Genomic DNA, 26,704 nt, shown 5'->3' with positions numbered 1-26,704 from the left:
CTCGGAACTCTATGCTCCATAGAGCTACTTTTTGTTGCCTTTTCTGATCATGAGATCCATGTAATTAAAATGAATCAAATCGTTGTCAGAAGAGGGGTTCGAACGCACACCCTCACACGCGGATCAGAGGTTAAATCTGACGGCTTAGACCACTCGGCCATCCTGACACGCTTTTACACGTTTTCCTTGAAAATGAAGCTATAGTACCACCCCGAAATACCTCTCGGAATTCTATGCTCCATAAAGCTACTCACTTGTTGCCATACTAGAGAAGCCTTTCCTGAGCATGAGATACATATTATTAAAGTAAAACAAATCGCAGTCAGAAGTGGGGTTCGAACCCACGCCCTCATACGAGGATCAGAGCTTAAATCTGACGCCTTAGACCACTCGGCCATCATGACACGCTTTTAAACGTTTTCCTTGAAAATGAAGCTATAGTACCACCCCGAAATACCTCTAGGAATTCTATGCTCCATAAAGCTACTCACATGTTGCCATACTAGAGAAGCCTTTCCTGAGCATGAGATACAAGTTATTAAAATGAACAAATCGTTGTCAGAAGTGGGGTTCGAACCCACGCCCTCATACGAGGATCAGAGCTTAAATCTGACGCCTTAGACCACTCGGTCTTCGTGACACGATTTTGAACGTTTTCCGTGAAATTGAAGCTATAGTACCACCCCGAAATACCTCTCGGAATTCTATGCTCCATAAAGCTACTCACTTGTTGCCATACTAGAGAACCCTTTCCTGGGCATGAGATACATGTTATTAAAGGAAAACAAATCGTTGTCAGAAGTGGGGTTCGAACCCACGCCCTCATACGAGGATCAGAGCTTAAATCTGACGCCTTAGACCACTCGGCCATCCTGACACGCTTTCAAACGTTTTCCTTGAACATTTAGCTATAGTACAACACCAAAATATCTCTCGGAACTCTATGCTCCATAGAGCTACTCACTTGTTGCCATACTAGAGAAGCCTTTTCTGATCATGAAATACATGTTATTAAAATGAAACAAATCGTTGTCAGAAGAAGGGTTCGAACCCACGCCCTCATACGAGGATCAGAGCTTAAATCTGACGCCTTAGACCACTCGGCCATACTGACACGCTTTTCAAAGTTTTCCTTGAAAATGTAGCTATATTACAACACCAAAATACCTCTCGGAACTCTATGCTCCATAGAGCTACTCACTTGTTGCCATACTAGAGAAGCCTTTTGTGATCATGAGATACATGTTATTAAAATGAAACAAATCGTTGTCAGAAGTGGGGTTCGAACCCACGCCCTCACACGAGGATCAGAGCTTAAATCTGACGCCTTAGACCACTCGGCCTTCGTGACACGATTTTGAACGTTTTCCGTGAAATTGAAGCTATAGTACCACCCCGAAATACCTCTCGGAATTCTATGCTCCACAAAGCTACTCACTTTTTGCCATACTAGAGAAGCCTTTCCTAAGCATGAGATACATGTTATTAAAGTAAAACAAATCGTTGTCAGAAGTGGGGTTCGAACCCACGCCCTCATACGATGATCAGAGCTTAAATCTGACGCCTTAGACCACTCGGCCATCCTGACACGCTTTTAAACGTTTTCCTTGAAAATGAAGCTATAGTACCACCCCGAAATACCTCTCGGAATTCTATGCTCCATAAAGGTACTCACTTGTTGCCATACTAGAGAAGCCTTTCCTGAGCATGAGATACATATTATTAAAGTAAAACAAATCGCAGTCAGAAGTGAGGTTCGAACCCACGCCCTCATTCGAGGATCAGAGCTTAAATCTGACGCCTTAGACCACTCGGCCATCCTGACACGCTTTTAAACGTTTTCCTTGAACATTTAGATATAGTACAACACCAAAATACCTCTCGGAACTCTATGCTCCATAGAGCTACTCACTTGTTGCCATACTAGAGAAGCCTTTTCTGATCATGAGATACATGTTATTAAAATGAAACAAATCGTTGTCAGAAGTGGGGTTCGAACCCACGCCCTCATACGAGGATCAGAGCTTAAATCTGACGCCTTAGACCACTCGGCCTTCGTGACACGATTTTGAACGTTTTCCGTGAAATTGAAGCTATAGTACCACCCTTAAATACCTCTCGGAATTCTATGCTCCATAAAGCTACTCACTTGTTGCCATACTAGAGAAGCCTTTCCTGAGCATGAGATACATGTTATTAAAGTAAAACAAATCGTTGTCAGAAGTGGGGTTCGAACCCACGCCCTCATACGAGGATCAGAGCTTAAATCTGACGCCTTAGACCACTCGGCCATCCTGACACGCTTTTAAACGTTTTCGTTGAACATTTAGCTATAGTACAACACCAAAATACCTCTCGGAACTCTATGCTCCATAGAGCTACTCACTTGTTGCCATACTCGAGAAGCCTTTTCTGATCATGAAATACATGTTATTAAAATGAAACAAATCGTTGTCAGAAGAAGGGTTCGAACCCACGCCCTCATACGAGGATCAGAGCTTAAATCTGACGCCTTAGACCACTCGGCCATACTGACACGCTTTTCAAAGTTTTCCTTGAAAATGAAGCTATAGTACCACCCCGAAATACCTCTAGGATTTCTATGCTCCATAAAGCTACTCACATGTTGCCATACTAGAGAAGCCTTTCCTGAGCATGAGATACATATGTTATTAAAGTAAAACAAATCGTTGCCAGAACAGGGGTTCGAACCCACGCCTTCATACGAGGATCAGAGCTTAAACCTGACGCCTTAGACCACTCGGCCATCCTGACACGCTTTTCAAAGTTTTCCTTGAAAATGTAGCTATAGTACAACACCAAAATACCTGTCGGAACTCCATGCTCCATAGAGCTACTCACTTGTTGCCATACTAGAGAAGCCTTTTCTGATCATGAGATACATGTTATTAAAATGAAACAAATCGTTGTCAGAAGAGGGGTTCGAACCCACGCCCTCATACGAGGATCACAGCTTAAATCTGACGCCTTAGACCACTCGGCCATCTTGACACGCTATTGAACGTTTTCCGTGAAAATGAAGCTATAGTACAACCCCGAAACACCTCTCGGAATTCTATGCTCCATAAAGCTACTCACTTGTTGCCATACTAGAGAGGCTTTTCCTGAGCATGAGATACAAGTTATTAAAATGAACAAATCGTTGTCAGAAGTGGGGTTCGAACCCACGCCCTCATACGAGGATCAGAGCTTAAATCTGACGCCTTTGACCACTCGGCCATCCTGACACGATTTTGAACGTTTTCCGTGAAAAAGAAGCTATAGTACCACCCCGAAATACCTCTCGGAATTCTATGCTCCATAGAGCTACTCACTTGTTGCCATACTAGAGGAGCCTTTTCTGATCATGAAATACATGTTATTAAAATGAAACAAATCGTTGTCAGAAGAAGGGTTCGAACCCACGTCCTCATACGAGGATCAGAGCTTGAATCTGACGCCTTAGACCACTCAGCCATCCTGACACGCTTTTCAAGGTTTTCCTTGAAAATGTAGCTATATTACAACACCAAAATATCTCTCGGAACTCTATGCTCCATAGAGCTACTTTTTGTTGCCTTTTCTGATCATGAGATCCATGTAATTAAAATGAATCAAATCGTTGTCAGAAGAGGGGTTCGAACGCACACCCTCACACGCGGATCAGAGGTTAAATCTGACGGCTTAGACCACTCGGCCATCCTGACACGCTTTTACACGTTTTCCTTGAAAATGAAGCTATAGTACCACCCCGAAATACCTCTCGGAATTCTATGCTCCATAAAGCTACTCACTTGTTGCCATACTAGAGAAGCCTTTCCTGAGCATGAGATACATATTATTAAAGTAAAACAAATCGCAGTCAGAAGTGGGGTTCGAACCCACGCCCTCATACGAGGATCAGAGCTTAAATCTGACGCCTTAGACCACTCGGCCATCATGACACGCTTTTAAACGTTTTCCTTGAAAATGAAGCTATAGTACCACCCCGAAATACCTCTAGGAATTCTATGCTCCATAAAGCTACTCACATGTTGCCATACTAGAGAAGCCTTTCCTGAGCATGAGATACAAGTTATTAAAATGAACAAATCGTTGTCAGAAGTGGGGTTCGAACCCACGCCCTCATACGAGGATCAGAGCTTAAATCTGACGCCTTAGACCACTCGGTCTTCGTGACACGATTTTGAACGTTTTCCGTGAAATTGAAGCTATAGTACCACCCCGAAATACCTCTCGGAATTCTATGCTCCATAAAGCTACTCACTTGTTGCCATACTAGAGAACCCTTTCCTGGGCATGAGATACATGTTATTAAAGGAAAACAAATCGTTGTCAGAAGTGGGGTTCGAACCCACGCCCTCATACGAGGATCAGAGCTTAAATCTGACGCCTTAGACCACTCGGCCATCCTGACACGCTTTCAAACGTTTTCCTTGAACATTTAGCTATAGTACAACACCAAAATATCTCTCGGAACTCTATGCTCCATAGAGCTACTCACTTGTTGCCATACTAGAGAAGCCTTTTCTGATCATGAAATACATGTTATTAAAATGAAACAAATCGTTGTCAGAAGAAGGGTTCGAACCCACGCCCTCATACGAGGATCAGAGCTTAAATCTGACGCCTTAGACCACTCGGCCATACTGACACGCTTTTCAAAGTTTTCCTTGAAAATGTAGCTATATTACAACACCAAAATACCTCTCGGAACTCTATGCTCCATAGAGCTACTCACTTGTTGCCATACTAGAGAAGCCTTTTGTGATCATGAGATACATGTTATTAAAATGAAACAAATCGTTGTCAGAAGTGGGGTTCGAACCCACGCCCTCACACGAGGATCAGAGCTTAAATCTGACGCCTTAGACCACTCGGCCTTCGTGACACGATTTTGAACGTTTTCCGTGAAATTGAAGCTATAGTACCACCCCGAAATACCTCTCGGAATTCTATGCTCCACAAAGCTACTCACTTTTTGCCATACTAGAGAAGCCTTTCCTAAGCATGAGATACATGTTATTAAAGTAAAACAAATCGTTGTCAGAAGTGGGGTTCGAACCCACGCCCTCATACGATGATCAGAGCTTAAATCTGACGCCTTAGACCACTCGGCCATCCTGACACGCTTTTAAACGTTTTCCTTGAAAATGAAGCTATAGTACCACCCCGAAATACCTCTCGGAATTCTATGCTCCATAAAGGTACTCACTTGTTGCCATACTAGAGAAGCCTTTCCTGAGCATGAGATACATATTATTAAAGTAAAACAAATCGCAGTCAGAAGTGAGGTTCGAACCCACGCCCTCATTCGAGGATCAGAGCTTAAATCTGACGCCTTAGACCACTCGGCCATCCTGACACGCTTTTAAACGTTTTCCTTGAACATTTAGATATAGTACAACACCAAAATACCTCTCGGAACTCTATGCTCCATAGAGCTACTCACTTGTTGCCATACTAGAGAAGCCTTTTCTGATCATGAGATACATGTTATTAAAATGAAACAAATCGTTGTCAGAAGTGGGGTTCGAACCCACGCCCTCATACGAGGATCAGAGCTTAAATCTGACGCCTTAGACCACTCGGCCTTCGTGACACGATTTTGAACGTTTTCCGTGAAATTGAAGCTATAGTACCACCCTTAAATACCTCTCGGAATTCTATGCTCCATAAAGCTACTCACTTGTTGCCATACTAGAGAAGCCTTTCCTGAGCATGAGATACATGTTATTAAAGTAAAACAAATCGTTGTCAGAAGTGGGGTTCGAACCCACGCCCTCATACGAGGATCAGAGCTTAAATCTGACGCCTTAGACCACTCGGCCATCCTGACACGCTTTTAAACGTTTTCGTTGAACATTTAGCTATAGTACAACACCAAAATACCTCTCGGAACTCTATGCTCCATAGAGCTACTCACTTGTTGCCATACTCGAGAAGCCTTTTCTGATCATGAAATACATGTTATTAAAATGAAACAAATCGTTGTCAGAAGAAGGGTTCGAACCCACGCCCTCATACGAGGATCAGAGCTTAAATCTGACGCCTTAGACCACTCGGCCATACTGACACGCTTTTCAAAGTTTTCCTTGAAAATGAAGCTATAGTACCACCCCGAAATACCTCTAGGATTTCTATGCTCCATAAAGCTACTCACATGTTGCCATACTAGAGAAGCCTTTCCTGAGCATGAGATACATATGTGTTTAAAGTAAAACAAATCGTTGTCAGATGTGCGGTTCGAACCCACGCCCTCATACGAGGATCAGAGCTTAAATCTGACGCCTTAGACCACTCGGCCATACTGACACGCTTTTAAACGTTTTCCTTGAATATTTAGCTATAGTACAACACCAAAATACCTCTCGGAACTCTATGCTCCATAGAGCTACTCACTTGTTGCCATACTAGAGAAGCCTTTTCTGATCATGAAATACATGTTATTAAAATGAAACAAATCGTTGTCAGAAGAAGGGTTCGAACCCACGCCCTCATACGAGGATCAGAGCTTAAATCTGACGCCTTAGACCACTCAGCCATCCTGACACGCTTTTCAAGGTTTTCCTTGAAAATGTAGCTATATTACAACACCAAAATATCTCTCGGAACTCTATGCTCCATAGAGCTACACTTTTTTTGCCTTTTCTGATCATGAGATCCATGTAGTTAAAATGAATCAAATCGTTGTCAGAAGAGGGGTTCGAACCCACACCCTCACACGCGGATCAGAGGTTAAATCTGACGCCTTAGACCACTCGGCCATCCTGACACGCTCTTAAACGTTTTCCTTGAAAATGAAGCTATAGTACCACCCCGAAATACCTCTCGGAATTCTATGCTCCATAAAGGTACTCACTTGTTGCCATACTAGAGAAGCCTTTCCTGAGCATGAGATACATATTATTAAAGTAAAACAAATCGCAGTCAGAAGTGGGGTTCGAACCCACGCCCTCATACGAGGATCAGAGCTTAAATCTGACGCCTTAGACCACTCGGCCATACTGACACGCTTTTCAAAGTTTTCCTTGAAAATGAAGCTATAGTACCACCCCGAAATACCTCTAGGATTTCTATGCTCCATAAAGCTACTCACATGTTGCCATACTAGAGAAGCCTTTCCTGAGCATGAGATACATATGTGTTTAAAGTAAAACAAATCTTTGTCAGATGTGCGGTTCGAACCCACGCCCTCATACGAGGATCAGAGCTTAAATCTGACGCCTTAGACCACTCGGCCATACTGACACGCTTTTAAACGTTTTCCTTGAATATTTAGCTATAGTACAACACCAAAATACCTCTCGGAACTCTATGCTCCATAGAGCTACTCACTTGTTGCCATACTAGAGAAGCCTTTTCTGATCATGAAATACATGTTATTAAAATGAAACAAATCGTTGTCAGAAGAAGGGTTCGAACCCACGCCCTCATACGAGGATCAGAGCTTAAATCTGACGCCTTAGACCACTCAGCCATCCTGACACGCTTTTCAAGGTTTTCCTTGAAAATGTAGCTATATTACAACACCAAAATATCTCTCGGAACTCTATGCTCCATAGAGCTACACTTTTTTTGCCTTTTCTGATCATGAGATCCATGTAGTTAAAATGAATCAAATCGTTGTCAGAAGAGGGGTTCGAACCCACACCCTCACACGCGGATCAGAGGTTAAATCTGACGCCTTAGACCACTCGGCCATCCTGACACGCTTTTAAACGTTTTCCTTGAAAATGAAGCTATAGTACCACCCCGAAATACCTCTCGGAATTCTATGCTCCATAAAGGTACTCACTTGTTGCCATACTAGAGAAGCCTTTCCTGAGCATGAGATACATATTATTAAAGTAAAACAAATCGCAGTCAGAAGTGGGGTTCGAACCCACGCCCTCATACGAGGATCAGAGCTTAAATCTGACGCCTTAGACCACTCGGCCATCCTGACACGCTTTTAAACGTTTTCTTTGAAAATGTAGCTATAGTACAACACCAAAATACCTCTCGGAACTCCATGCTCCATAGAGCTACTCACTTGTTGCCATACTAGAGAAGCCTTTTCTGATCATGAGATACATGTTATTAAAATGAAACAAATCGTTGTCAGAAGAGGGGTTCGAACCCACGCCCTCATACGAGGATCACAGCTTAAATCTGACGCCTTAGACCACTCGGCCATCTTGACACGCTATTGAACGTTTTCCGTGAAAATGAAGCTATAGTACAACCCCGAAACACCTCTCGGAATTCTATGCTCCATAAAGCTACTCACTTGTTGCCATACTAGAGAGGCTTTTCCTGAGCATGAGATACAAGTTATTAAAATGAAAAAATCGTTGTCAGAAGTGGGGTTCGAACCCACGCCCTCATACGAGGATCAGAGCTTAAATCTGACGCCTTTGACCACTCGGCCATCCTGACACGATTTTGAACGTTTTCCGTGAAAAAGAAGCTATAGTACCACCCCGAAATACCTCTCGGAATTCTATGCTCCATAGAGCTACTCACTTGTTGCCATACTAGAGGAGCCTTTTCTGATCATGAAATACATGTTATTAAAATGAAACAAATCGTTGTCAGAAGAAGGGTTCGAACCCACGCCCTCATACGAGGATCAGAGCTTGAATCTGACGCCTTAGACCACTCAGCCATCCTGACACGCTTTTCAAGGTTTTCCTTGAAAATGTAGCTATATTACAACACCAAAATATCTCTCGGAACTCTATGCTCCATAGAGCTACACTTTTGTTGCCTTTTCTGATCATGAGATCCATGTAATTAAAATGAATCAAATCGTTGTCAGAAGAGGGGTTCGAACGCACACCCTCACACGCGGATCAGAGGTTAAATCTGACGGCTTAGACCACTCGGCCATCCTGACACGCTTTTAAACGTTTTCCTTGAAAATGAAGCTATAGTACCACCCCGAAATACCTCTCGGAATTCTATGCTCCATAAAGCTACTCACTTGTTGCCATACTAGAGAAGCCTTTCCTGAGCATGAGATACATATTATTAAAGTAAAACAAATCGCAGTCAGAAGTGGGGTTCGAACCCACGCCCTCATACGAGGATCAGAGCTTAAATCTGACGCCTTAGACCACTCGGCCATCATGACACGCTTTTAAACGTTTTCCTTGAAAATGAAGCTATAGTACCACCCCGAAATACCTCTAGGAATTCTATGCTCCATAAAGCTACTCACATGTTGCCATACTAGAGAAGCCTTTCCTGAGCATGAGATACAAGTTATTAAAATGAACAAATCGTTGTCAGAAGTGGGGTTCGAACCCACGCCCTCATACGAGGATCAGAGCTTAAATCTGACGCCTTAGACCACTCGGCCTTCGTGACAGGATTTTGAACGTTTTCCGTGAAATTGAAGCTATAGTACCACCCCGAAATACCTCTCGGAATCCTATGCTCCATAAAGCTACTCACTTGTTGCCATACTAGAGAAGCCTTTCCTGGGCATGAGATACATGTTATTAAAGGAAAACAAATCGTTGTCAGAAGTGGGGTTCGAACCCACGCCCTCATACGAGGATCAGAGCTTAAATCTGACGCCTTAGACCACTCGGCCATCTTGACACGCTATTGAACGTTTTCCGTGAAAATGAAGCTATAGTACAACCCCGAAACACCTCTCGGAATTCTATGCTCCATAAAGCTACTCACTTGTTGCCATACTAGAGAGGCTTTTCCTGAGCATGAGATACAAGTTATTAAAATGAACAAATCGTTGTCAGAAGTGGGGTTCGAACCCACGCCCTCATACGAGGATCAGAGCTTAAATCTGACGCCTTTGACCACTCGGCCATCCTGACACGATTTTGAACGTTTTCCGTGAAAAAGAAGCTATAGTACCACCCCGAAATACCTCTCGGAATTCTATGCTCCATAGAGCTACTCACTTGTTGCCATACTAGAGGAGCCTTTTCTGATCATGAAATACATGTTATTAAAATGAAACAAATCGTTGTCAGAAGAAGGGTTCGAACCCACGCCCTCATACGAGGATCAGAGCTTGAATCTGACGCCTTAGACCACTCAGCCATCCTGACACGCTTTTCAAGGTTTTCCTTGAAAATGTAGCTATATTACAACACCAAAATATCTCTCGGAACTCTATGCTCCATAGAGCTACTTTTTGTTGCCTTTTCTGATCATGAGATCCATGTAATTAAAATGAATCAAATCGTTGTCAGAAGAGGGGTTCGAACGCACACCCTCACACGCGGATCAGAGGTTAAATCTGACGGCTTAGACCACTCGGCCATCCTGACACGCTTTTAAACGTTTTCCTTGAAAATGAAGCTATAGTACCACCCCGAAATACCTCTCGGAATTCTATGCTCCATAAAGCTACTCACTTGTTGCCATACTAGAGAAGCCTTTCCTGAGCATGAGATACATATTATTAAAGTAAAACAAATCGCAGTCAGAAGTGGGGTTCGAACCCACGCCCTCATACGAGGATCAGAGCTTAAATCTGACGCCTTAGACCACTCGGCCATCATGACACGCTTTTAAACGTTTTCCTTGAAAATGAAGCTATAGTACCACCCCGAAATACCTCTAGGAATTCTATGCTCCATAAAGCTACTCACATGTTGCCATACTAGAGAAGCCTTTCCTGAGCATGAGATACAAGTTATTAAAATGAACAAATCGTTGTCAGAAGTGGGGTTCGAACCCACGCCCTCATACGAGGATCAGAGCTTAAATCTGACGCCTTAGACCACTCGGCCTTCGTGACAGGATTTTGAACGTTTTCCGTGAAATTGAAGCTATAGTACCACCCCGAAATACCTCTCGGAATCCTATGCTCCATAAAGCTACTCACTTGTTGCCATACTAGAGAAGCCGTTCCTGGGCATGAGATACATGTTATTAAAGGAAAACAAATCGTTGTCAGAAGTGGGGTTCGAACCCACGCCCTCATACGAGGATCAGAGCTTAAATCTGACGCCTTAGACCACTCGGCCATCTTGACACGCTATTGAACGTTTTCCGTGAAAATGAAGCTATAGTACAACCCCGAAACACCTCTCGGAATTCTATGCTCCATAAAGCTACTCACTTGTTGCCATACTAGAGAGGCTTTTCCTGAGCATGAGATACAAGTTATTAAAATGAACAAATCGTTGTCAGAAGTGGGGTTCGAACCCACGCCCTCATACGAGGATCAGAGCTTAAATCTGACGCCTTTGACCACTCGGCCATCCTGACACGATTTTGAACGTTTTCCGTGAAAAAGAAGCTATAGTACCACCCCGAAATACCTCTCGGAATTCTATGCTCCATAGAGCTACTCACTTGTTGCCATACTAGAGGAGCCTTTTCTGATCATGAAATACATGTTATTAAAATGAAACAAATCGTTGTCAGAAGAAGGGTTCGAACCCACGCCCTCATACGAGGATCAGAGCTTGAATCTGACGCCTTAGACCACTCAGCCATCCTGACACGCTTTTCAAGGTTTTCCTTGAAAATGTAGCTATATTACAACACCAAAATATCTCTCGGAACTCTATGCTCCATAGAGCTACACTTTTGTTGCCTTTTCTGATCATGAGATCCATGTAATTAAAATGAATCAAATCGTTGTCAGAAGAGGGGTTCGAACGCACACCCTCACACGCGGATCAGAGTTTAAATCTGACGGCTTAGACCACTCGGCCATCCTGACACGCTTTTAAACGTTTTCCTTGAAAATGAAGCTATAGTACCACCCCGAAATACCTCTCGGAATTCTATGCTCCATAAAGCTACTCACTTGTTGCCATACTAGAGAAGCCTTTCCTGAGCATGAGATACATATTATTAAAGTAAAACAAATCGCAGTCAGAAGTGGGGTTCGAACCCACGCCCTCATACGAGGATCAGAGCTTAAATCTGACGCCTTAGACCACTCGGCCTTCGTGACAGGATTTTGAACGTTTTCCGTGAAATTGAAGCTATAGTACCACCCCGAAATACCTCTCGGAATTCTATGCTCCATAAAGCTACTCACTTGTTGCCATACTAGAGAAGCCTTTCCTGGGCATGAGATACATGTTATTAAAGGAAAACAAATCGTTGTCAGAAGTGGGGTTCGAACCCACGCCCTCATACGAGGATCAGAGCTTAAATCTGACGCCTTAGACCACTCGGACATCTTGACACGCTATGGAACGTTTTCCGTGAAAATGAAGCTATAGTACAACCCCGAAACACCTCTCGGAATTCTATGCTCCATAAAGCTACTCACTTGTTGCCATACTAGAGAGGCTTTTCCTGAGCATGAGATACAAGTTATTAAAATGAACAAATCGTTGTCAGAAGTGGGGTTCGAACCCACGCCCTCATACGAGGATCAGAGCTTAAATCTGACGCCTTTGACCACTCGGCCATCCTGACACGATTTTGAACGTTTTCCGTGAAAAAGAAGCTATAGTACCACCCCGAAATACCTCTCGGAATTCTATGCTCCATAGAGCTACTCACTTGTTGCCATACTAGAGGAGCCTTTTCTGATCATGAAATACATGTTATTAAAATGAAACAAATCGTTGTCAGAAGAAGGGTTCGAACCCACGCCCTCATACGAGGATCAGAGCTTGAATCTGACGCCTTAGACCACTCAGCCATCCTGACACGCTTTTCAAGGTTTTCCTTGAAAATGTAGCTATAATACAACACCAAAATATCTCTCGGAACTCTATGCTCCATAGAGCTACACTTTTGTTGCCTTTTCTGATCATGAGATCCATGTAATTAAAATGAATCAAATCGTTGTCAGAAGAGGGGTTCGAACGCACACCCTCACACGCGGATCAGAGGTTAAATCTGACGGCTTAGACCACTCGGCCATCCTGACACGCTTTTAAACGTTTTCCTTGAAAATGAAGCTATAGTACCACCCCGAAATACCTCTCGGAATTCTATGCTCCATAAAGCTACTCACTTGTTGCCATACTAGAGAAGCCTTTCCTGAGCATGAGATACATATTATTAAAGTAAAACAAATCGCAGTCAGAAGTGGGGTTCGAACCCACGCCCTCATACGAGGATCAGAGCTTAAATCTGACGCCTTAGACCACTCGGCCATCATGACACGCTTTTAAACGTTTTCCTTGAAAATGAAGCTATAGTACCACCCCGAAATACCTCTAGGAATTCTATGCTCCATAAAGCTACTCACATGTTGCCATACTAGAGAAGCCTTTCCTGAGCATGAGATACAAGTTATTAAAATGAACAAATCGTTGTCAGAAGTGGGGTTCGAACCCACGCCCTCATACGAGGATCAGAGCTTAAATCTGACGCCTTAGACCACTCGGCCTTCGTGACAGGATTTTGAACGTTTTCCGTGAAATTGAAGCTATAGTACCACCCCGAAATACCTCTCGGAATTCTATGCTCCATAAAGCTACTCACTTGTTGCCATACTAGAGAAGCCTTTCCTGGGCATGAGATACATGTTATTAAAGGAAAACAAATTGTTGTCAGAAGTGGGGTTCGAACCCACGCCCTCATACGAGGATCAGAGCTTAAATCTGACGCCTTAGACCACTCGGCCATCCTGACACGCTTTCAAACGTTTTCCTTGAACATTTAGCTATAGTACAACACCAAAATATCTCTCGGAACTCTATGCTCCATAGAGCTACTCACTTGTTGCCATACTAGAGAAGCCTTTTCTGATCATGAAATACATGTTATTAAAATGAACAAATCGTTGTCAGAAGTGGGGTTCGAACCCACGCCCTCATACGAGGATCAGAGCTTAAATCTGACGCCTTAGACCACTCGGCCTTCGTGACAGGATTTTGAACGTTTTCCGTGAAATTGAAGCTATAGTACCACCCCGAAATACCTCTCGGAATTCTATGCTCCATAAAGCTACTCACTTGTTGCCATACTAGAGAAGCCTTTCCTGGGCATGAGATACATGTTATTAAAGGAAAACAAATCGTTGTCAGAAGTGGGGTTCGAACCCACGCCCTCATACGAGGATCAGAGCTTAAATCTGACGCCTTAGACCACTCGGCCATCTTGACACGCTATTGAACGTTTTCCGTGAAAATGAAGCTATAGTACAACCCCGAAACACCTCTCGGAATTCTATGCTCCATAAAGCTACTCACTTGTTGCCATTCTAGAGAGGCTTTTCCTGAGCATGAGATACAAGTTATTAAAATGAACAAATCGTTGTCAGAAGTGGGGTTCGAACCCACGCCCTCATACGAGGATCAGAGCTTAAATCTGACGCCTTTGACCACTCGGCCATCCTGACACGATTTTGAACGTTTTCCGTGAAAAAGAAGCTATAGTACCACCCCGAAATACCTCTCGGAATTCTATGCTCCATAGAGCTACTCACTTGTTGCCATACTAGAGGAGCCTTTTCTGATCATGAAATACATGTTATTAAAGTGAAACAAATCGTTGTCAGAAGAAGGGTTCGAACCCACGCCCTCATACGAGGATCAGAGCTTGAATCTGACGCCTTAGACCACTCAGCCATCCTGACACGCTTTTCAAGGTTTTCCTTGAAAATGTAGCTATAATACAACACCAAAATATCTCTCGGAACTCTATGCTCCATAGAGCTACACTTTTGTTGCCTTTTCTGATCATGAGATCCATGTAATTAAAATGAATCAAATCGTTGTCAGAAGAGGGGTTCGAACGCACACCCTCACACGCGGATCAGAGGTTAAATCTGACGGCTTAGACCACTCGGCCATCCTGACACGCTTTTAAACGTTTTCCTTGAAAATGAAGCTATAGTACCACCCCGAAATACCTCTCGGAATTCTATGCTCCATAAAGCTACTCACTTGTTGCCATACTAGAGAAGCCTTTCCTGAGCATGAGATACATATGTGTTTAAAGTAAAACAAATCGTTGTCAGAAGTGCGGTTCGAACCCACGCCCTCATACGAGGATCAGAGCTTAAATCTGACGCCTTAGACCACTCGGCCATCTTGACACGCTATTGAACGTTTTCCGTGAAAATGAAGCTATAGTACAACCCCGAACCACCTCTCGGAATTCTATGCTCCATAAAGCTACTCACTTGTTGCCATACTAGAGAGGCTTTTCCTGAGCATGAGATACAAGTTATTAAAATGAACAAATCGTTGTCAGAAGTGGGGTTCGAACCCACACCCTCATACGAGGATCAGAGCTTAAATCTGACGCCTTTGACCACTCGGCCATCCTGACACGATTTTGAACGTTTTCCGTGAAAAAGAAGCTATAGTACCACCCCGAAATACCTCTCGGAATTCTATGCTCCATAGAGCTACTCACTTGTTGCCATACTAGAGAAGCCTTTCCTGAGCATGAGATACATATTATTAAAGTAAAACAAATCGCAGTCAGAAGTGGGGTTCGAACCCACGCCCTCATACGAGGATCAGAGCTTAAATCTGACGCCTTAGACCACTCGGCCATCATGACACGCTTTTAAACGTTTTCCTTGAAAATGAAGCTATAGTACCACCCCGAAATACCTCTAGGAATTCTATGCTCCATAAAGCTACTCACATGTTGCCATACTAGAGAAGCCTTTCCTGAGCATGAGATACAAGTTATTAAAATGAACAAATCGTTGTCAGAAGTGGGGTTCGAACCCACGCCCTCATACGAGGATCAGAGCTTAAATCTGACGCCTTAGACCACTCGGCCTTCGTGACAGGATTTTGAACGTTTTCCGTGAAATTGAAGCTATAGTACCACCCCGAAATACCTCTCGGAATTCTATGCTCCATAAAGCTACTCACTTGTTGCCATACTAGAGAAGCCTTTCCTGGGCATGAGATACATGTTATTAAAGGAAAACAAATCGTTGTCAGAAGTGGGGTTCGAACCCACGCCCTCATACGAGGATCAGAGCTTAAATCTGACGCCTTAGACCACTCGGCCATCCTGACACGCTTTCAAACGTTTTCCTTGAACATTTAGCTATAGTACAACACCAAAATATCTCTCGGAACTCTATGCTCCATAGAGCTACTCACTTGTTGCCATACTAGAGAAGCCTTTTCTGATCATGAAATACATGTTATTAAAATGAAACAAATCGTTGTCAGAAGAAGCGTTCGAACCCACCCCCTCATACGAGGATCAGAGGTTAAATCTGACGGCTTAGACCACTCGGCCATCCTGACACGCTTTTAAACGTTTTCCTTGAAAATGAAGCTATAGTACCACCCCGAAATACCTCTAGGAATTCTATGCTCCATAAAGCTACTCACATGTTGCCATACTAGAGAAGCCTTTCCTGAGCATGAGATACAAGTTATTAAAATGAACAAATCGTTGTCAGAAGTGGGGTTCGAACCCACGCCCTCATACGAGGATCAGAGCTTAAATCTGACGCCTTAGACCACTCGGCCTTCGTGACAGGATTTTGAACGTTTTCCGTGAAATTGAAGCTATAGTACCACCCCGAAATACCTCTCGGAATTCTATGCTCCATAAAGCTACTCACTTGTTGCCATACTAGAGAAGCCTTTCCTGGGCATGAGATACATGTTATTAAAGGAAAACAAATCGTTGTCAGAAGTGGGGTTCGAACCCACGCCCTCATACGAGGATCAGAGCTTAAATCTGACGCCTTAGACCACTCGGCCATCCTGACACGCTTTCAAACGTTTTCCTTGAACATTTAGCTATAGTACAACACCAAAATATCTCTCGGAACTCTATGCTCCATAGAGCTACTCACTTGTTGCCATACTAGAGAAGCCTTTTCTGATCATGAAATACATGTTATTAAAATGAAACAAATCGTTGTCAGAAGAAGCGTTCGAACCCACGCCCTCATACGAGGATCAGAGCTTAAATCTGACGCCTTAGACCACTCGGCCATACTGACACGCTTTTCAAAGTTTTCCTTGAAAATGTAGCTATATTACAACACCAAAATACCTCTCGGAACTCTATGCTCCATAGAGCTACTCACTTGTTGCCATACTAGAGAAGCCTTTTCTGATCATGAGATACATGTTATTAAAATGAAACAAATCGTTGTCAGAAGTGGGGTTCGAACCCACGCCCTCACACGAGGATTAGAGCTTAAATCTGACGCCTTAGACCACTCGGCCTTCGTGACACGATTTTGAACGTTTTCCGTGAAATTGAAGCTATAGTACCACCCCGAAATACCTCTCGGAATTCTATGCTCCACAAAGCTACTCACTTGTTGCCATACTAGAGAAGCCTTTTCTGATTATGAGATACATGTTATTAAAATGAAACAAATCGTTGTCAGAAGAGGGGTTCGAACCCACGCCCTCATACGAGGATGACAGCTTAAATCTGACGCCTTAGACCACTCGGCCATCTTGACACGCTATAGAACGTTTTCCGTGAAAATGAAGCTATAGTACAACCCCGAAACACCTCTCGGAATTCTATGCTCCATAAAGCTACTCACTTGTTGCCATACTAGAGAGGCTTTTCCTGAGCATGAGATACAAGTTATTAAAATGAACAAATCGTTGTCAGAAGTGGGGTTCGAACCCACGCCCTCATACGAGGATCAGAGCTTAAATCTGACGCCTTTGACCACTCGGCCATCCTGACACGATTTTGAACGTTTTCCGTGAAAAAGAAGCTATAGTACCACCCCGAAATACCTCTCGGAATTCTATGCTCCATAGAGCTACTCACTTGTTGCCATACTAGAGGAGCCTTTTCTGATCATGAAATACATGTTATTAAAATGAAACAAATCGTTGTCAGAAGAAGGGTTCGAACCCACGCCCTCATACGAGGATCAGAGCTTGAATCTGACGCCTTAGACCACTCAGCCATCCTGACACGCTTTTCAAGGTTTTCCTTGAAAATGTAGCTATATTACAACACCAAAATATCTCTCGGAACTCTATGCTCCATAGAGCTACACTTTTGTTGCCTTTTCTGATCATGAGATCCATGTAATTAAAATGAATCAAATCGTTGTCAGAAGAGGGGTTCGAACGCACATCCTCACACGCGGATCAGAGGTTAAATCTGACGGCTTAGACCACTCGGCCATCCTGACACGCTTTTAAACGTTTTCCTTGAAAATGAAGCTATAGTACCACCCCGAAATACCTCTCGGAATTCTATGCTCCATAAAGCTACTCACTTGTTGCCATACTAGAGAAGCCTTTCCTGAGCATGAGATACATATTATTAAAGTAAAACAAATCGCAGTCAGAAGTGGGGTTCGAACCCATGCCCTCATACGAAGATCAGAGCTTAAATCTGACGCCTTAGACCACTCGGCCATCATGACACGCTTTTAAACGTTTTCCTTGAAAATGAAGCTATAGTACCACCCCGAAATACCTCTAGGACTTCTATGCTCCATAAAGCTACTCACATGTTGCCATACTAGAGAAGCCTTTCCTGAGCATGAGATACAAGTTATTAAAATGAACAAATCGTTGTCAGAAGTGGGGTTCGAACCCACGCCCTCATACGAGGATCAGAGCTTAAATCTGACGCCTTAGACCACTCGGCCTTCGTGACAGGATTTTGAACGTTTTCCGTGAAATTGAAGCTATAGTACCACCCCGAAATACCTCTCGGAATTCTATGCTCCATAAAGCTACTCACTTGTTGCCATACTAGAGAAGCCTTTCCTGAGCATGAGATACATATTATTAAAGTAAAACAAATCGCAGTCAGAAGTGGGGTTCGAACCCACGCCCTCATACGAGGATCAGAGCTTAAATCTGACGCCTTAGACCACTCGGCCATCATGACACGCTTTTAAACGTTTTCCTTGAAAATGAAGCTATAGTACCACCCCGAAATACCTCTAGGAATTCTATGCTCCATAAAGCTACTCACATGTTGCCATACTAGAGAAGCCTTTCCTGAGCATGAGATACAAGTTATTAAAATGAACAAATCGTTGTCAGAAGTGGGGTTCGAACCCACGCCCTCATACGAGGATCAGAGCTTAAATCTGACGCCTTAGACCACTCGGCCTTCGTGACAGGATTTTGAACGTTTTCCGTGAAATTGAAGCTATAGTACCACCCCGAAATACCTCTCGGAATTCTATGCTCCATAAAGCTACTCACTTGTTGCCATACTAGAGAAGCCTTTCCTGGGCATGAGATACATGTTATTAAAGGAAAACAAATTGTTGTCAGAAGTGGGGTTCGAACCCACGCCCTCATACGAGGATCAGAGCTTAAATCTGACGCCTTAGACCACTCGGCCATCCTGACACGCTTTCAAACGTTTTCCTTGAACATTTAGCTATAGTACAACACCAAAATATCTCTCGGAACTCTATGCTCCATAGAGCTACTCACTTGTTGCCATACTAGAGAAGCCTTTTCTGATCATGAAATACATGTTATTAAAATGAAACAAATCGTTGTCAGAAGAAGGGTTCGAACCCACGCCCTCATACGAGGATCAGAGCTTAAATCTGACGCCTTAGACCACTCGGCCATACTGACACGCTTTTCAAAGTTTTCCTTGAAAATGTAGCTATATTACAACACCAAAATACCTCTCGGAACTCTATGCTCCATAGAGCTACTCACTTGTTGCCATACTAGAGAAGCCTTTTCTGATCATGAGATACATGTTATTAAAATGAAACAAATCGTTGTCAGAAGTGGGGTTCGAACCCACGCCCTCACACGAGGATCAGAGCTTAAATCTGACGCCTTAGACCACTCGGCCTTCGTGACACGATTTTGAACGTTTTCCGTGAAATTGAAGCTATAGTACCACCCCGAAATACCTCTCGGAATTCTATGCTCCACAAAGCTACTCACTTGTTGCCATACTAGAGAAGCCTTTTCTGATCATGAGATACATGTTATTAAAATGAAACAAATCGTTGTCAGAAGAGGGGTTCGAACCCACGCCCTCATACGAGGATCACAGCTTAAATCTGACGCCTTAGACCACTCGGCCATCTTGACACGCTATTGAACGTTTTCCGTGAAAATGAAGCTATAGTACAACCCCGAAACACCTCTCGGAATTCTATGCTCCATAAAGCTACTCACTTGTTGCCATACTAGAGAGGCTTTTCCTGAGCATGAGATACAAGTTATTAAAATGAACAAATCGTTGTCAGAAGTGGGGTTCGAACCCACACCCTCATACGAGGATCAGAGCTTAAATCTGACGCCTTTGACCACTCGGCCATCCTGACACGATTTTGAACGTTTTCCGTGAAAAAGAAGCTATAGTACCACCCCGAAATACCTCTCGGAATTCTATGCTCCATAGAGCTACTCACTTGTTGCCATACTAGAGAAGCCTTTCCTGAGCATGAGATACATATTATTAAAGTAAAACAAATCGCAGTCAGAAGTGGGGTTCGAACCCACGCCCTCATACGAGGATCAGAGCTTAAATCTGACGCCTTAGACCACTCGGCCATCATGACACGCTTTTAAACGTTTTCCTTGAAAATGAAGCTATAGTACCACCCCGAAATACCTCTAGGAATTCTATGCTCCATAAAGCTACTCACATGTTGCCATACTAGAGAAGCCTTTCCTGAGCATGAGATACAAGTTATTAAAATGAACAAATCGTTGTCAGAAGTGGGGTTCGAACCCACGCCCTCATACGAGGATCAGAGCTTAAATCTGACGCCTTAGACCACTCGGCCTTCGTGACAGGATTTTGAACGTTTTCCGTGAAATTGAAGCTATAGTACCACCCCGAAATACCTCTCGGAATTCTATGCTCCATAAAGCTACTCACTTGTTGCCATACTAGAGAAGCCTTTCCTGGGCATGAGATACATGTTATTAAAGGAAAACAAATCGTTGTCAGAAGTGGGGTTCGAACCCACGCCCTCATACGAGGATCAGAGCTTAAATCTGACGCCTTAGACCACTCGGCCATCCTGACACGCTTTCAAACGTTTTCCTTGAACATTTAGCTATAGTACAACACCAAAATATCTCTCGGAACTCTATGCTCCATAGAGCTACTCACTTGTTGCCATACTAGAGAAGCCTTTTCTGATCATGAAATACATGTTATTAAAATGAAACAAATCGTTGTCAGAAGAAGCGTTCGAACCCACGCCCTCATACGAGGATCAGAGGTTAAATCTGACGGCTTAGACCACTCGGCCATCCTGACACGCTTTTAAACGTTTTCCTTGAAAATGAAGCTATAGTACCACCCCGAAATACCTCTAGGAATTCTATGCTCCATAAAGCTACTCACATGTTGCCATACTAGAGAAGCCTTTCCTGAGCATGAGATACAAGTTATTAAAATGAACAAATCGTTGTCAGAAGTGGGGTTCGAACCCACGCCCTCATACGAGGATCAGAGCTTAAATCTGACGCCTTAGACCACTCGGCCGACGTGACAGGATTTTGAACGTTTTCCGTGAAATTGAAGCTATAGTACCACCCCGAAATACCTCTCGGAATTCTATGCTCCATAAAGCTACTCACTTGTTGCCATACTAGAGAAGCCTTTCCTGGGCATGAGATACATGTTATTAAAGGAAAACAAATCGTTGTCAGAAGTGGGGTTCGAACCCACGCCCTCATACGAGGATCAGAGCTTAAATCTGACGCCTTAGACCACTCGGCCATCCTGACACGCTTTCAAACGTTTTCCTTGAACATTTAGCTATAGTACAACACCAAAATATCTCTCGGAACTCTATGCTCCATAGAGCTACTCACTTGTTGCCATACTAGAGAAGCCTTTTCTGATCATGAAATACATGTTATTAAAATGAAACAAATCGTTGTCAGAAGAAGCGTTCGAACCCACGCCCTCATACGAGGATCAGAGCTTAAATCTGACGCCTTAGACCACTCGGCCATACTGACACGCTTTTCAAAGTTTTCCTTGAAAATGTAGCTATATTACAACACCAAAATACCTCTCGGAACTCTATGCTCCATAGAGCTACTCACTTGTTGCCATACTAGAGAAGCCTTTTCTGATCATGAGATACATGTTATTAAAATGAAACAAATCGTTGTCAGAAGTGGGGTTCGAACCCACGCCCTCACACGAGGATTAGAGCTTAAATCTGACGCCTTAGACCACTCGGCCTTCGTGACACGATTTTGAACGTTTTCCGTGAAATTGAAGCTATAGTACCACCCCGAAATACCTCTCGGAATTCTATGCTCCACAAAGCTACTCACTTGTTGCCATACTAGAGAAGCCTTTTCTGATTATGAGATACATGTTATTAAAATGAAACAAATCGTTGTCAGAAGAGGGGTTCGAACCCACGCCCTCATACGAGGATCACAGCTTAAATCTGACGCCTTAGACCACTCGGCCATCTTGACACGCTATAGAACGTTTTCCGTGAAAATGAAGCTATAGTACAACCCCGAAACACCTCTCGGAATTCTATGCTCCATAAAGCTACTCACTTGTTGCCATACTAGAGAGGCTTTTCCTGAGCATGAGATACAAGTTATTAAAATGAACAAATCGTTGTCAGAAGTGGGGTTCGAACCCACGCCCTCATACGAGGATCAGAGCTTAAATCTGACGCCTTTGACCACTCGGCCATCCTGACACGATTTTGAACGTTTTCCGTGAAAAAGAAGCTATAGTACCACCCCGAAATACCTCTCGGAATTCTATGCTCCATAGAGCTACTCACTTGTTGCCATACTAGAGGAGCCTTTTCTGATCATGAAATACATGTTATTAAAATGAAACAAATCGTTGTCAGAAGAAGGGTTCGAACCCACGCCCTCATACGAGGATCAGAGCTTGAATCTGACGCCTTAGACCACTCAGCCATCCTGACACGCTTTTCAAGGTTTTCCTTGAAAATGTAGCTATATTACAACACCAAAATATCTCTCGGAACTCTATGCTCCATAGAGCTACACTTTTGTTGCCTTTTCTGATCATGAGATCCATGTAATTAAAATGAATCAAATCGTTGTCAGAAGAGGGGTTCGAACGCACATCCTCACACGCGGATCAGAGGTTAAATCTGACGGCTTAGACCACTCGGCCATCCTGACACGCTTTTAAACGTTTTCCTTGAAAATGAAGCTATAGTACCACCCCGAAATACCTCTCGGAATTCTATGCTCCATAAAGCTACTCACTTGTTGCCATACTAGAGAAGCCTTTCCTGAGCATGAGATACATATTATTAAAGTAAAACAAATCGCAGTCAGAAGTGGGGTTCGAACCCATGCCCTCATACGAAGATCAGAGCTTAAATCTGACGCCTTAGACCACTCGGCCATCATGACACGCTTTTAAACGTTTTCCTTGAAAATGAAGCTATAGTACCACCCCGAAATACCTCTAGGAATTCTATGCTCCATAAAGCTACTCACATGTTGCCATACTAGAGAAGCCTTTCCTGAGCATGAGATACAAGTTATTAAAATGAACAAATCGTTGTCAGAAGTGGGGTTCGAACCCACGCCCTCATACGAGGATCAGAGCTTAAATCTGACGCCTTAGACCACTCGGCCTTCGTGACAGGATTTTGAACGTTTTCCGTGAAATTGAAGCTATAGTACCACCCCGAAATACCTCTCGGAATTCTATGCTCCATAAAGCTACTCACTTGTTGCCATACTAGAGAAGCCTTTCCTGGGCATGAGATACATGTTATTAAAGGAAAACAAATCGTTGTCAGAAGTGGGGTTCGAACCCACGCCCTCATACGAGGATCAGAGCTTAAATCTGACGCCTTAGACCACTCGGCCATCCTGACACGCTTTCAAACGTTTTCCTTGATCATTTAGCTATAGTACAACACCAAAATATCTCTCGGAACTCTATGCTCCATAGAGCTACTCACTTGTTGCCATACTAGAGAAGCCTTTTCTGATCATGAAATACATGTTATTAAAATGAAACAAATCGTTGTCAGAAGAAGGGTTCGAACCCACGCCCTCATACGAGGATCAGAGCTTAAATCTGACGCCTTAGACCACTCGGCCATACTGACACGCTTTTCAAAGTTTTCCTTGAAAATGTAGCTATATTACAACACCAAAATACCTCTCGGAACTCTATGCTCCATAGAGCTACTCACTTGTTGCCATACTAGAGAAGCCTTTTCTGATCATGAGATACATGTTATTAAAATGAAACAAATCGTTGTCAGAAGTGGGGTTCGAACCCACGCCCTCACACGAGGATCAGAGCTTAAATCTGACGCCTTAGACCACTCGGCCTTCGTGACACGATTTTGAACGTTTTCCGTGAAATTGAAGCTATAGTACCACCCCGAAATACCTCTCGGAATTCTATGCTCCACAAAGCTACTCACTTGTTGCCATGCTAGAGAAGCCTTTCCTAAGCATGAGATACATGTTATTAAAGTAAAACAAATCGTTGTCAGAAGTGGGGTTCGAACCCACGCCCTCATACGATGATCAGAGCTTAAATCTGACGCCTTAGACCACTCGGCCATCCTGACACGCTTTTAAACGTTTTCCTTGAAAATGAAGCTATAGTACCACCCCGAAATACCTCTCGGAATTCTATGCTCCATAAAGGTACTCACTTGTTGCCATACTAGAGAAGCCTTTCCTGAGCATGAGATACATATTATTAAAGTAAAACAAATCGCAGTCAGAAGTGGGGTTCGAACCCACGCCCTCATTCGAGGATCAGAGCTTAAATCTGACGCCTTAGACCACTCGGCCATCCTGACACGCTTTTAAACGTTTTCCTTGAACATTTAGATATAGTACAACACCAAAATACCTCTCGGAACTCTATGCTCCATAGAGCTACTCACTTGTTGCCATACTAGAGAAGCCTTTTCTGATCATGAGATACATGTTATTAAAATGAAACAAATCGTTGTCAGAAGTGGGGTTCGAACCCACGCCCTCATACGAGGATCAGAGCTTAAATCTGACGCCTTAGACCACTCGGCCTTCGTGACACGATTTTGAACGTTTTCCGTGAAATTGAAGCTATAGTACCACCCCGAAATACCTCTCGGAATTCTATGCTCCATAAAGCTACTCACTTGTTGCCATACTAGAGAAGCCTTTCCTGAGCATGAGATACATGTTATTAAAGTAAAACAAATCGTTGTCAGAAGTGGGGTTCGAACCCACGCCCTCATACGAGGATCAGAGCTTAAATCTGACGCCTTAGACCACTCGGCCATCCTGACACGCTTTCAAACGTTTTCCTTGAACATTTAGCTATAGTACAACACCAAAACACCTCTCGGAACTCTATGCTCCATAGAGCTACTCACTTGTTGCCATACTAGAGAAGCCTTTTCTGATCATGAAATAAATGTTATTAAAATGAAAGAAATCGTTGTCAGAAGAAGGGTTCGAACCCACGCCCTCATACGAGGATCAGAGCTTAAATCTGACGCCTTAGACCACTCGGCCATACTGACACGCTTTTCAAAGTTTTCCTTGAAAATGTAGCTATATTACAACACCAAAATACCTCTCGGAACTCTATGCTCCATAGAGCTACTCACTTGTTGCCATACTAGAGAAGCCTTTTCTGATCATGAGATACATGTTATTAAAATGAAACAAATCGTTGTCAGAAGTGGGGTTCGAACCCACGCCCTCATACGAGGATCAGAGCTTAAATCTGACGCCTTAGACCACTTGGCCTTCGTGACACGATTTTGAACGTTTTCCGTGAAATTGAAGCTATAGTACCACCCCGAAATACCTCTCGGAATTCTATGCTCCATAAAGCTACTCACTTGTTGCCATACTAGAGAAGCCTTTCCTGAGCATGAGATACATGTTATTAAAAAAAAACAAATCGTTGTCAGAAGTGGGGTTCGAACCCACGCCCTCATACGATGATCAGAGCTTAAATCTGACGCCTTAGACCACTCGGCCATCCTGACACGCTTTTAAACGTTTTCCTTGAACATTTAGCTATAGTACAACACCAAAATACCTCTCGGAACTCTGTGCTCCATAGAGCTACTTACTTGTTGCCATACTAGAGAAGCCTTTTCTGATCATGAGATACATGTTATTAAAATGAAACAAATCGTTGTCAGAAGTGGGGTTCGAACCCACGCCCTCATACGAGGATCAGAGCTTAAATCTGACGCCTTTGACCACTCGGCCATCCTGACACGATTTTGAACGTTTTCCGTGAAAAAGAAGCTATAGTACCACCCCGAAATACCTCTCGGAATTCTATGCTCCATAGAGCTACTCACTTGTTGCCATACTAGAGGAGCCTTTTCTGATCATGAAATACATGTTATTAAAATGAAACAAATCGTTGTCAGAAGAAGGGTTCGAACCCACGCCCTCATACGAGGATCAGAGCTTGAATCTGACGCCTTAGACCACTCAGCCATCCTGACACGCTTTTCAAGGTTTTCCTTGAAAATGTAGCTATATTACAACACCAAAATATCTCTCGGAACTCTATGCTCCATAGAGCTACACTTTTGTTGCCTTTTCTGATCATGAGATCCATGTAATTAAAATGAATCAAATCGTTGTCAGAAGAGGGGTTCGAACGCACACCCTCACACGCGGATCAGAGGTTAAATCTGACGGCTTAGACCACTCGGCCATCCTGACACGCTTTTAAACGTTTTCCTTGAAAATGAAGCTATAGTACCACCCCGAAATACCTCTCGGAATTCTATGCTCCATAAAGCTACTCACTTGTTGCCATACTAGAGAAGCCTTTCCTGAGCATGAGATACATATTATTAAAGTAAAACAAATCGCAGTCAGAAGTG

The 26,704-nt window shown here is 43.3% G+C and overlaps 33 non-coding genes across 33 annotated transcripts; all 33 read right to left on the bottom strand.

The window, feature by feature from the left end:
- Positions 1–793: 793 nt before the first annotated feature.
- Positions 794–877, bottom strand: TRNAL-UAA (transfer RNA leucine (anticodon UAA)). Its single transcript has one exon. It is a non-coding gene; the product is annotated as a tRNA-Leu (tRNA).
- A 627-nt stretch (positions 878–1,504) lies between these two features.
- TRNAL-UAA (transfer RNA leucine (anticodon UAA)) lies at positions 1,505–1,588 on the bottom strand. Its single transcript has one exon. It is a non-coding gene; the product is annotated as a tRNA-Leu (tRNA).
- A 627-nt stretch (positions 1,589–2,215) lies between these two features.
- On the bottom strand, positions 2,216–2,299 carry TRNAL-UAA (transfer RNA leucine (anticodon UAA)). The gene has a single exon. It is a non-coding gene; the product is annotated as a tRNA-Leu (tRNA).
- An 865-nt stretch (positions 2,300–3,164) lies between these two features.
- On the bottom strand, positions 3,165–3,248 carry TRNAL-UAA (transfer RNA leucine (anticodon UAA)). Its single transcript has one exon. It is a non-coding gene; the product is annotated as a tRNA-Leu (tRNA).
- Positions 3,249–4,333: 1,085 nt separating this feature from the next.
- Positions 4,334–4,417, bottom strand: TRNAL-UAA (transfer RNA leucine (anticodon UAA)). Its single transcript has one exon. It is a non-coding gene; the product is annotated as a tRNA-Leu (tRNA).
- A 627-nt stretch (positions 4,418–5,044) lies between these two features.
- Positions 5,045–5,128, bottom strand: TRNAL-UAA (transfer RNA leucine (anticodon UAA)). The gene has a single exon. It is a non-coding gene; the product is annotated as a tRNA-Leu (tRNA).
- Positions 5,129–5,755: 627 nt separating this feature from the next.
- On the bottom strand, positions 5,756–5,839 carry TRNAL-UAA (transfer RNA leucine (anticodon UAA)). Its single transcript has one exon. It is a non-coding gene; the product is annotated as a tRNA-Leu (tRNA).
- A 1,089-nt stretch (positions 5,840–6,928) lies between these two features.
- Positions 6,929–7,012, bottom strand: TRNAL-UAA (transfer RNA leucine (anticodon UAA)). The gene has a single exon. It is a non-coding gene; the product is annotated as a tRNA-Leu (tRNA).
- Positions 7,013–7,864: 852 nt separating this feature from the next.
- On the bottom strand, positions 7,865–7,948 carry TRNAL-UAA (transfer RNA leucine (anticodon UAA)). Its single transcript has one exon. It is a non-coding gene; the product is annotated as a tRNA-Leu (tRNA).
- A 389-nt stretch (positions 7,949–8,337) lies between these two features.
- TRNAL-UAA (transfer RNA leucine (anticodon UAA)) lies at positions 8,338–8,421 on the bottom strand. The gene has a single exon. It is a non-coding gene; the product is annotated as a tRNA-Leu (tRNA).
- Positions 8,422–9,507: 1,086 nt separating this feature from the next.
- TRNAL-UAA (transfer RNA leucine (anticodon UAA)) lies at positions 9,508–9,591 on the bottom strand. Its single transcript has one exon. It is a non-coding gene; the product is annotated as a tRNA-Leu (tRNA).
- Positions 9,592–9,743: 152 nt separating this feature from the next.
- Positions 9,744–9,827, bottom strand: TRNAL-UAA (transfer RNA leucine (anticodon UAA)). The gene has a single exon. It is a non-coding gene; the product is annotated as a tRNA-Leu (tRNA).
- A 1,085-nt stretch (positions 9,828–10,912) lies between these two features.
- Positions 10,913–10,996, bottom strand: TRNAL-UAA (transfer RNA leucine (anticodon UAA)). The gene has a single exon. It is a non-coding gene; the product is annotated as a tRNA-Leu (tRNA).
- Positions 10,997–11,148: 152 nt separating this feature from the next.
- TRNAL-UAA (transfer RNA leucine (anticodon UAA)) lies at positions 11,149–11,232 on the bottom strand. Its single transcript has one exon. It is a non-coding gene; the product is annotated as a tRNA-Leu (tRNA).
- A 1,086-nt stretch (positions 11,233–12,318) lies between these two features.
- On the bottom strand, positions 12,319–12,402 carry TRNAL-UAA (transfer RNA leucine (anticodon UAA)). Its single transcript has one exon. It is a non-coding gene; the product is annotated as a tRNA-Leu (tRNA).
- A 1,086-nt stretch (positions 12,403–13,488) lies between these two features.
- TRNAL-UAA (transfer RNA leucine (anticodon UAA)) lies at positions 13,489–13,572 on the bottom strand. The gene has a single exon. It is a non-coding gene; the product is annotated as a tRNA-Leu (tRNA).
- A 389-nt stretch (positions 13,573–13,961) lies between these two features.
- Positions 13,962–14,045, bottom strand: TRNAL-UAA (transfer RNA leucine (anticodon UAA)). Its single transcript has one exon. It is a non-coding gene; the product is annotated as a tRNA-Leu (tRNA).
- A 152-nt stretch (positions 14,046–14,197) lies between these two features.
- TRNAL-UAA (transfer RNA leucine (anticodon UAA)) lies at positions 14,198–14,281 on the bottom strand. The gene has a single exon. It is a non-coding gene; the product is annotated as a tRNA-Leu (tRNA).
- Positions 14,282–15,132: 851 nt separating this feature from the next.
- TRNAL-UAA (transfer RNA leucine (anticodon UAA)) lies at positions 15,133–15,216 on the bottom strand. The gene has a single exon. It is a non-coding gene; the product is annotated as a tRNA-Leu (tRNA).
- Positions 15,217–15,842: 626 nt separating this feature from the next.
- Positions 15,843–15,926, bottom strand: TRNAL-UAA (transfer RNA leucine (anticodon UAA)). The gene has a single exon. It is a non-coding gene; the product is annotated as a tRNA-Leu (tRNA).
- A 626-nt stretch (positions 15,927–16,552) lies between these two features.
- TRNAL-UAA (transfer RNA leucine (anticodon UAA)) lies at positions 16,553–16,636 on the bottom strand. The gene has a single exon. It is a non-coding gene; the product is annotated as a tRNA-Leu (tRNA).
- Positions 16,637–17,499: 863 nt separating this feature from the next.
- Positions 17,500–17,583, bottom strand: TRNAL-UAA (transfer RNA leucine (anticodon UAA)). The gene has a single exon. It is a non-coding gene; the product is annotated as a tRNA-Leu (tRNA).
- Positions 17,584–19,142: 1,559 nt separating this feature from the next.
- Positions 19,143–19,226, bottom strand: TRNAL-UAA (transfer RNA leucine (anticodon UAA)). Its single transcript has one exon. It is a non-coding gene; the product is annotated as a tRNA-Leu (tRNA).
- Positions 19,227–20,089: 863 nt separating this feature from the next.
- Positions 20,090–20,173, bottom strand: TRNAL-UAA (transfer RNA leucine (anticodon UAA)). Its single transcript has one exon. It is a non-coding gene; the product is annotated as a tRNA-Leu (tRNA).
- Positions 20,174–20,799: 626 nt separating this feature from the next.
- On the bottom strand, positions 20,800–20,883 carry TRNAL-UAA (transfer RNA leucine (anticodon UAA)). Its single transcript has one exon. It is a non-coding gene; the product is annotated as a tRNA-Leu (tRNA).
- Positions 20,884–21,509: 626 nt separating this feature from the next.
- TRNAL-UAA (transfer RNA leucine (anticodon UAA)) lies at positions 21,510–21,593 on the bottom strand. The gene has a single exon. It is a non-coding gene; the product is annotated as a tRNA-Leu (tRNA).
- An 863-nt stretch (positions 21,594–22,456) lies between these two features.
- TRNAL-UAA (transfer RNA leucine (anticodon UAA)) lies at positions 22,457–22,540 on the bottom strand. The gene has a single exon. It is a non-coding gene; the product is annotated as a tRNA-Leu (tRNA).
- A 1,086-nt stretch (positions 22,541–23,626) lies between these two features.
- Positions 23,627–23,710, bottom strand: TRNAL-UAA (transfer RNA leucine (anticodon UAA)). Its single transcript has one exon. It is a non-coding gene; the product is annotated as a tRNA-Leu (tRNA).
- Positions 23,711–24,337: 627 nt separating this feature from the next.
- On the bottom strand, positions 24,338–24,421 carry TRNAL-UAA (transfer RNA leucine (anticodon UAA)). The gene has a single exon. It is a non-coding gene; the product is annotated as a tRNA-Leu (tRNA).
- A 153-nt stretch (positions 24,422–24,574) lies between these two features.
- TRNAL-UAA (transfer RNA leucine (anticodon UAA)) lies at positions 24,575–24,658 on the bottom strand. Its single transcript has one exon. It is a non-coding gene; the product is annotated as a tRNA-Leu (tRNA).
- Positions 24,659–25,048: 390 nt separating this feature from the next.
- Positions 25,049–25,132, bottom strand: TRNAL-UAA (transfer RNA leucine (anticodon UAA)). Its single transcript has one exon. It is a non-coding gene; the product is annotated as a tRNA-Leu (tRNA).
- A 627-nt stretch (positions 25,133–25,759) lies between these two features.
- Positions 25,760–25,843, bottom strand: TRNAL-UAA (transfer RNA leucine (anticodon UAA)). The gene has a single exon. It is a non-coding gene; the product is annotated as a tRNA-Leu (tRNA).
- A 153-nt stretch (positions 25,844–25,996) lies between these two features.
- Positions 25,997–26,080, bottom strand: TRNAL-UAA (transfer RNA leucine (anticodon UAA)). The gene has a single exon. It is a non-coding gene; the product is annotated as a tRNA-Leu (tRNA).
- Positions 26,081–26,704: the final 624 nt, after the last annotated feature.

This window comes from Phalangium opilio, unplaced genomic scaffold, assembly GCF_054372755.1.
Source record: "Phalangium opilio isolate 3A_F unplaced genomic scaffold, DU_Popi_V2 ptg000039l_2, whole genome shotgun sequence".
Classification (NCBI taxonomy): domain Eukaryota; kingdom Metazoa; phylum Arthropoda; class Arachnida; order Opiliones; family Phalangiidae; genus Phalangium; species Phalangium opilio.
The sequence above is the reverse complement of the archived record's forward strand: the minus strand, read 5'-3'. Positions and strand labels throughout refer to the sequence as shown.